We start from the raw sequence: 8,047 nt of genomic DNA on the forward strand, positions 1-8,047 counted from the left end.
AATAACTTCAAATCAAACTTGTATGTTATGCGGCGCAGTAGCCTACTTTTGGTTATAGCCTGCCAACGTCTTGGAATTATAACGTGTGCTCTTCTGCTCTTTTCTTGCTTTAGTATTCGTTTTATAAAATGCTAAGCATTCGTGCTGGGGCAGCATATTACGTACTAAAACATTCAAACGGATTAATTTGGTTGCTGAATATTTTCTTCTGGATTTTCTTTGTTAGCCCGTTGTAATTGACTCAAAACGTTTGATACAGTTACGTGAGGTATGCGGTAGTTCTGCGTAATTAACATTGGTGATACAGTACAAGCAAACTGGAAATCACCTTCCGCACTTTTTTTCAGGGTAAAATAACAGACTGCCGTAATTTTACTCAATTTTACTGCCATTTTTCAATTCCACGAAAAGACCAGGAAGACTATGGACTAATTTATGGTGCATGGTTCGCATCTGTATGGCACACTTCGCTGCTCGGCTAGCAGTAACTTCGAAGGAAAGCAAACGGTGGCTGTATCACTACTAATTTACATTTTCACGCAAGTCCGAGTTTTCGTTCTATTCTTGTCATTTTGCGATTAGCCTATATGGAATTGACGACGAGAAAGTAATCAAACAGCAAATTGTTTACAACGTGTGCATGTTTTCTGCTGTTGTTGCCAGTTATACATATAAATGTGAATGCATTCTGTCGCTTCGGATGTCAAGACATGAAAGCGAATGTTCGCATAAAAACATAATGAATGTGTTTGAGAGGATATATGAAAATCAATAAATACAAAAGTAACCATATATAGTCATTGTTGGTAACCCGTTGTATATAAGTGGAATAAACCCCTCCGGGCTGTCCCGGTTATTAGAAAATAATGTAGGCTACTTCGGTGGTAGTATGGGGTTACAGAAGAAATCATATGACAGATGGACCGACGACAACGTCGCTTTTTCATATGTCAGTGGGCTAATATGCCTAATCTTCGCGGTACTTTAGACCCCGGTGGAAACGCAGACAACCATTGGCTGAAGGAACCTTTTAGTTCCTGGTAAAGTAGTTCCTGGGACTGAAAGTTCCGGGTAATTTCGGTGGAAACGCGGCTTTAGAGTAAGGGTTTGGCCGAACTCCAGAGGGACCCTCATTAAATGTTAAAAAAGGAAATTGCTGACGATACAAAGCAGCAAGCCTGAAATGCTGGCCAAGAAACAAAGCCCAGTAACATGATCTGAGAGAACAGCTTTACAAAGAGACACTGATGTAGATTCAATCATTCAATCATAAATCTTTTACTTTCATATTCAATGAAAATTCAATTCATTAGAAAAATTCTAGTAAGTATGCTTTTTATGGAGAGATGAAAGGGAGTTAAAAATCCATTCAATGCAGGCATTTACCTTTAAGAACAGGTTACTTTCTCTTGGCTCTCAAAACAGACAGACAGGAGAGTAGTGAGGAACCAATCACGGAGCTGGGACTGCACCACATTGCTGTGAGGAACCAATCACAGAGCTGGGCCTGCACCACATTGCTGTGAGGAACCAATCACAGAGCTGGGCCTGCACCACATTGCTGTGAGGAACCAATCATGGAGCTGGGACTGCACCACATTGCTGTGAGCAACCAATCACAGAGCTGGGACTGCACCACATTGCTGTGAGGAACCAATCACAGAGCTGGGCCTGCACCACACTGCTGTGAGGAACCAATCACGGTGCTTTCTCTTCCCAAACCCCTCAAACATCTCTCACAGGCTCCATTTATTAACAATTTCTCTTTCCCTTCTTTCTCTCTGACCCCTCTTGTCTTGTGCACCTGCAGGCCTTGTCAGGGCGAATTACAATATTTATGAGAGGAAGAAAAAAACGAATCTTGCATTGCCCGGAGCTGACAAACGATACAACTGCCAAAAAAATGGACTGTGTAACAAACGGGTGGCCTGGCAGGCTAGCAGTGATGTAGCGTCCTCTTCGGCTAGTCCATTACATATGCTTAAAGAACGACGGCTGTGGTGGGACTGTGCAAAGCACACACACACTCACTCTGATGCCCGCTGCCCACAGCCGCATAATGAGGAGAATACACTCAGGTTACTGGGCTGGAAAATCAAACCCTGAATAAGTAATTAAGCAGACCTTTCCCTGGTCAAGTCTAAGCTGAAGCATTAATCAGGGGACAAACAGGGCCCCTGTTGTTACAAACGGTGCTCGTTACTGCTTCATGGAGACCTGATTACAGAAATGACAGGACGATGAGAGTACTGGCTCAGAACTGCAGTGGATTATTCCATGATGACTCGTACTGGTAACAACCCGGTCTGTGAGATGTGAAGCGCCAGTGCTATTGCATAATTGACGTCTTCAAATGCTTATGGAGCCATTAACATAGCTGGATGCAATTTCAATCAAATGAATGATTTTTTTTTTTTAAAGTACCTCTGTGTACCTTCAGTAACTGATGTGCTACTCCGTTCATGCCAAAAGCCCCAGGAGTTTACACTGAGAGAATGTGAGAGGAAGTGGCTTCTAATCTATCACTGAAGCCAGTCACCGTGTGACGTAGCACTTTTAATTTCTTTTAATTAGCAGACCTCTCACCAGGCACCGGTAGAGAGAACTGAAATCTGGGGCAGGCGGTAACTGACATACAAGGACGTACGAATAAATAATCAGACGCAGATCTGAAACCCCCCTGCTATCAGCGCGGGTCCCCGTGACATTTAAATTCTTTTAATTTTCGCAATTTTTCTCGACCTGGAGAGAGAACAGAGGAGGCCATTTTGTGACGCAGAAGGCTGTCATTTCACACACAGCAACCGGCTTCACAGTGCCAGCTGCTGATGTACGCTAACCAGGGCCACCGTGATCTGACCGGCCGCCACGTGAAAAATCCATTATCCCTCTCTTCCATATGGATTATGCCCTGACTGCTGCCTCCAGCCTTTTACAGGAGCGCACACAGACCCCCGGCCTGACACCATTAGCCTGAATGTCAGTGCCGTTACTTCAAAACTCACTTCAGGCCTCATTAAAATTCAAGGCTTTCACAAAAGATGTTTAGCTTTTTAGAAAATGCAATTCGATAAACAAGATATGACTCCGGCGAAATGAGTGGGAGCGGGGAAAAAGATCGATAGATCGAGATCAAGACCCAAGTTTCTCTGTTTTCTCACTGCAGTAAGTGAGACGAAGAAAGCAGAGTGGTAGAGGACGGGGTCAGAGGTCAAAACTGTAGATTGAGAGGGAAGAGACAGATAGGCTGGATATCAGAGGAGCAGATGTGTGTGTACGTGCATGTGCATGAGGGTGAGTGTGTGTGAGAATGGAAGTGTGTGTGTATATGCCTGCATGTGCGTGTGTGTGAGTGTGTGTGAGACAGGAAGTGTGTGTGTATATGCCTGCATGTGTGTGTGTGAGAGTATGTGTGAGAGAGAGTGAGTGTGTGTATACGTGCTGGTGCGTGTGTGTGAGAATGGAAGTGTGTGTGTATATGCCTGCATGTGCGTGTGTGCGTGTGTGTGAGTGTGTGTGAGACAGGAAGTGTGTGTGTATATGCCTGCATGTGCGTGTGTGTGTGAGTATGTGTGAGAGAGGAAGTGTGTGTGTATATGCCTGCATGTGTGTGTGTGAGAGTATGTGTGAGAGAGAGTGAGTGTGTGTATATGTGCTGGTGCGTGTGTGTGAGAATGGAAGTGTGTGTGTGTATGCCTGCATGTGCGTGTGTGTGTGTGTGTGTGTGTGTGTGTGTGAGAGAGGAAGTGTGTGTGTATATGCCTGCATGTGCGTGTGTGTGAGAATGGAAGTGTGTGTGTATATGCCTGCATGTGTGTGTGTGTGTGTGTGTGTGTGTGTGAGAGAGGAAGTGTGTGTGTATATGCCTGCATGTGCGTGTGTGTGTGTGTGTGTGTGTGTGTGTGAGAGAGGAAGTGTGTGTGTATATGCCTGCATGTGCGGTGTGTGCGTGTGTGTGTGTGTGAGAGTATGTGTGAGAGAGAGTGAGTGTGTGTATACGTGCTGGTGTGTGTGTGTGAGAGAGGAAGTGTGTGTGTATATGCCTGCATGTGCATGTGTGTGTGTGAGAGCCTGTTGTCGTGTCTGAGGGGAGAGAGGAGAGTTGAAGTAAGGGCAGATGGACATGCTCTCTTAAGGCAGCGTAACTGTGAGTGGAAGTGAGGCCAGGGTGAGCCCGCCTGCCCACAGTGGGTATCACTACATGAGACGAGAAGCCCAGCTAAAAGAAGGCACAGTTTCACCAAAAAAACTGTCACAAGCCTGTGTAGGAGACCCAAATAAAACACCTCAGACGGCAGCAATTCAGACTGAGCAGGGACCTTATCAGCCCCCCTTCCTCCCTCATGATATTCACACACATACAACAGCCTTCCCTGCGGCTGTTACGCGCGGACACACACATCATATGCAACTCACAGCCTTGTGACGGATGACTGCTTGACATTCTACAGCTTGCTGAAGGGAGAAATCTGACCCGCTTTCAACATGGATGGAGACACATCTATGGTACCACAGACTGCTGCTTTAGATTCAGTTAGTAAAGCCTCTGGATCAGAGCCGCTCCTCCGCCTCTGCAGGGAACAAGCTCATCCCCGCAGTACGTGTCATGTTCACGGGAAAGCCTACTTGCGTGCACGAAAGAAAAACTTTTTTTGGCCCTGCTGTCAGCCTGAGTGGGCACTGTGCACTGTGATGTCACAAAGAGAATGTTCCGGAAGGGTGACCTTGGCAAAAGACGCATCAGGAAAGAAAGCTGGCATTTCCCCAAATGGAGAAACAGTGATTTACAGTACAGCAGGCGGGTGTGATTTAAGTGCTTCTCACTTCTTCCTGCCACCTAATGAAACACAAGCCTAAGCCCACTTAGCCAAATAGCCTCTGCTGCCATTTTGTTGTTCACCACAACCAACAGCCAGCACTGTAAAGAGCTGCAGTGATGTTTTTGTGGGGCCCCGAACAAAAAAGAAAACAATTAAAGGAGAAGGTCACAGCAGAGGAGATCTGGTCCCAGAGCAGCACTCATCCATGAGGGGGAAGTTACTGCCTTTCACGTAAGACGCTCCGAAAATAAAAGATGGCTTCAGCCGGGGAAATCGTTTCCTGCAGAGAGGCTTTCCCAGTCGCGTTTCTCCCAGTGTGAGGCACAGCAGTCCGCCATATTCATTCAGATTTACCTGGAGCTCAGGCCTCCCTGTCCCTCCACCCCTCCATGTCACAGCCTCTGGGCAATGCGCCAGCCTTCCAGGCGAAACGGGCTTCCGCATCAACGTTTCTGCTTGCAGGTAAAACAAGAGAAGAGCAGCCTCCCGGGAAGGCACTCAGGCGGCACCTTTAACGACCGAATTTACAATCTAAAGGCATCGCCGCTGCTGCAGAGCATCAGGGGGCGCAGATCCGTGAGACACTGGAGCGGCGAGCGAGGAGGAGAGCGGGGGCCTGCCAGACGCGTACAGCAGGGCGATGTAAACACGCCCTGACCCGCGGCTCTCCCACGGGACGAGTCTAATCGAGCCCATAAATAAACCCCCTTCAGCAGATCCGCTTCGCCCCTGGGCTCCCGCCTCCACGCCACCCCAAATCACCTGCCTGCACCAGCCCCGAAAGGCCCAGCATTCCGCTTCCTGTTGCCGGTTAAATTCGGCTCTCGGCGTGACTCAGACCAGGAGCAGCGTCTGTGGCGCCTGCTCGCTGTTTTTCTCTCTGTATCGACGGGCAGAAACACGGGGTCTCTGAGAAAGAAAAGGATCCGGTGCTGGGCTCCCTGCTGTGGGAGAAGTCTTACGGAATTACATCAAAAAATCAGCCAAAAGAATTTATCAAAAGTGGGAAGAAAAAAAACTGCAAGCCTGCAGCTGCGTGGGCGTCGTCTCTCCAGCGTTTATATAAAAAAGGCTGTCACTGCGAAGCCTTTCAGCCTTTTCAGCAGGGACACTGAAGGACTGGTTTGGCTGTACTGTGGTTACCTTTGATGTCAGTTTTCAGAGCTGTGTTAACGTGGGTGAACTGGCCACACCCTGTTCAGCATCCAGCAGCAGACAGCGGGATTTGTTTAAAGATGGGGTAGGTGGCGTCCACACAGAAGCACACAGCGCCATTAACCCTTTGCGGTGTAAGATCACAAATGTGTGATTAGAACGTTCTGACGTGAACATTCTAATTCTGATGTAACAACTGCTGCTGGTAACTGAAAGCAACGGGGTTCTAGAAGACTGACTTACAACAACACTCGATAAAACCTACTCTGCAAAGGGTTAGGAGGCTTTGAGCAGCCCGGCACGGTCGGAAGAAAAACCACGGTGGCCGACAGGAGCGAAAGGGCACGCCTGCCAGCGACCTGGCCCGTGACTAAGGACAGCTGGTGCAGTTTTTTAACCCCACAGAACACGGGGCAAATTTATCCAAAGGAGTCAGAAAAGGCTGACCTATTGTACCAGTGCCTGACAGAGAAACTCTCTCCGATTTTGCAGGTTTCACAGGCTGAGCATGAGAAGCCTCTCTGTGCTCCCGGACTGCGCCGGGAACACAAGGGCACTGCGCTCTCCGTGCCTGTGTGGGAGCGTATGCTCTGCCAGATGCTGACACAGCATCACTGTGCGTTTACATCAGAGGACGCTCCAGATGACCATGGGAAATGAGACTGTGTGTGTGTACGCCAACTATGCATCAAGAGGGCATTTTTGACCCGCTGGCAGCCAGTTCACCCGTGATAAAGGGCACTGATACTGAAGGGCGCACGGTGGGTATGGTTAGGCTCGGGCCCTGGGAGGAGGGGTGCCTGTGTTCATGTCCTTTATCCATCAAACCTGTAACTGACCAATAGCGATGTGCCACCTCCTCAACTGACCAATAGCGATGTCCCACCTCCTCAACTGACCACTAGGAATGTTCCACCTCGGATGCACGCAAGCACGCACACACACACACACACGCACACACATACACACACACAAAAGCATGAACGCAACATGCACACACACACACACCCACATGCACACACACACACATGGATGCATGCAAGCACGCACAGACACACACATATACACAAACGCACACACAGAGAAAGACACACAGGACGGTCCACAGAGAAAGCCATTAGTACGCATCACTTCCTCTTGGGGGAATCCATCAGAAAGAGACAGGAATCCTCCTACACTGTGGTCACGTCAGCCCTAAAAGCTAGCGGGTCAGATTTCTATCTGATCAGGAGGAGAGGGAATACTACAGCTTCAGAGAGAGGGGTCTGGGCTGGGCTGTGGCAGTTTACGTTGGCTGGGAGCACAATCAGGCACTACAATGGCCACCATTTCGGTTTTACGGGAAAGACTAGTCTGAGTTAAATTCCAAGTTGGGAGTTAAATCACATCGCACATCGTGCCATTTTACATGCACAACAGCTTTGTATCCTGAGAACAACATGATCTCTATCATTCATTCTCTTAAGAGGACATATAAACTGGGGAATTTTTTCTCCCAGTCACTCATGACAGAAGGGGGGTGACAATTAGGATGATTCCAAGGGCCCCTGACTGACCTCCAAAAATTGACGGGGGTCTGCTGGGGCCCAACGTGCGCTCTTCTCACGGCACTCAAAATCCGTGGTGGCGCCCCTGACTGTCTGTCAGGTCAATATGGCAGTACATCGAAATCCCTCTTTAATTAAATCAAAACCTGGCCAGATCGCCCGGCTCCCGGTAAATCCCTCTCTGCGCGGATATCTGAGCTGCCATCACCCCTCCAACCCCCATGGACAGCAGCGATGCCAGTCTGTAATGTCCCGCTGTCCCTCGCCTCCCTCCCCCGTATGATATTGATTCCATTAGCGAGACGCTCCACACACACCCCCCCCACCCCACCCCCTGGGTCCCGGGGGCCTGCTGATCCAGCCCCAGAGACCTGCGGTGATTTGCGGCCGCACTGAGACTCCGCTTTGGCAGGCCGAAGATTAAGGAGCCCAAGCAACGCGGCAGCAGAGTGAATAAATAACACAGGCCCCGCCCCTCCGCCCCTCCACCCTTCGCCGTACAGATGGGACAGGAGCTCGTGCAGC

The sequence above is a fragment of the Anguilla rostrata genome, chromosome 19 (genome assembly GCF_018555375.3).
Source record: "Anguilla rostrata isolate EN2019 chromosome 19, ASM1855537v3, whole genome shotgun sequence".
Lineage (NCBI taxonomy): Eukaryota > Metazoa > Chordata > Actinopteri > Anguilliformes > Anguillidae > Anguilla > Anguilla rostrata.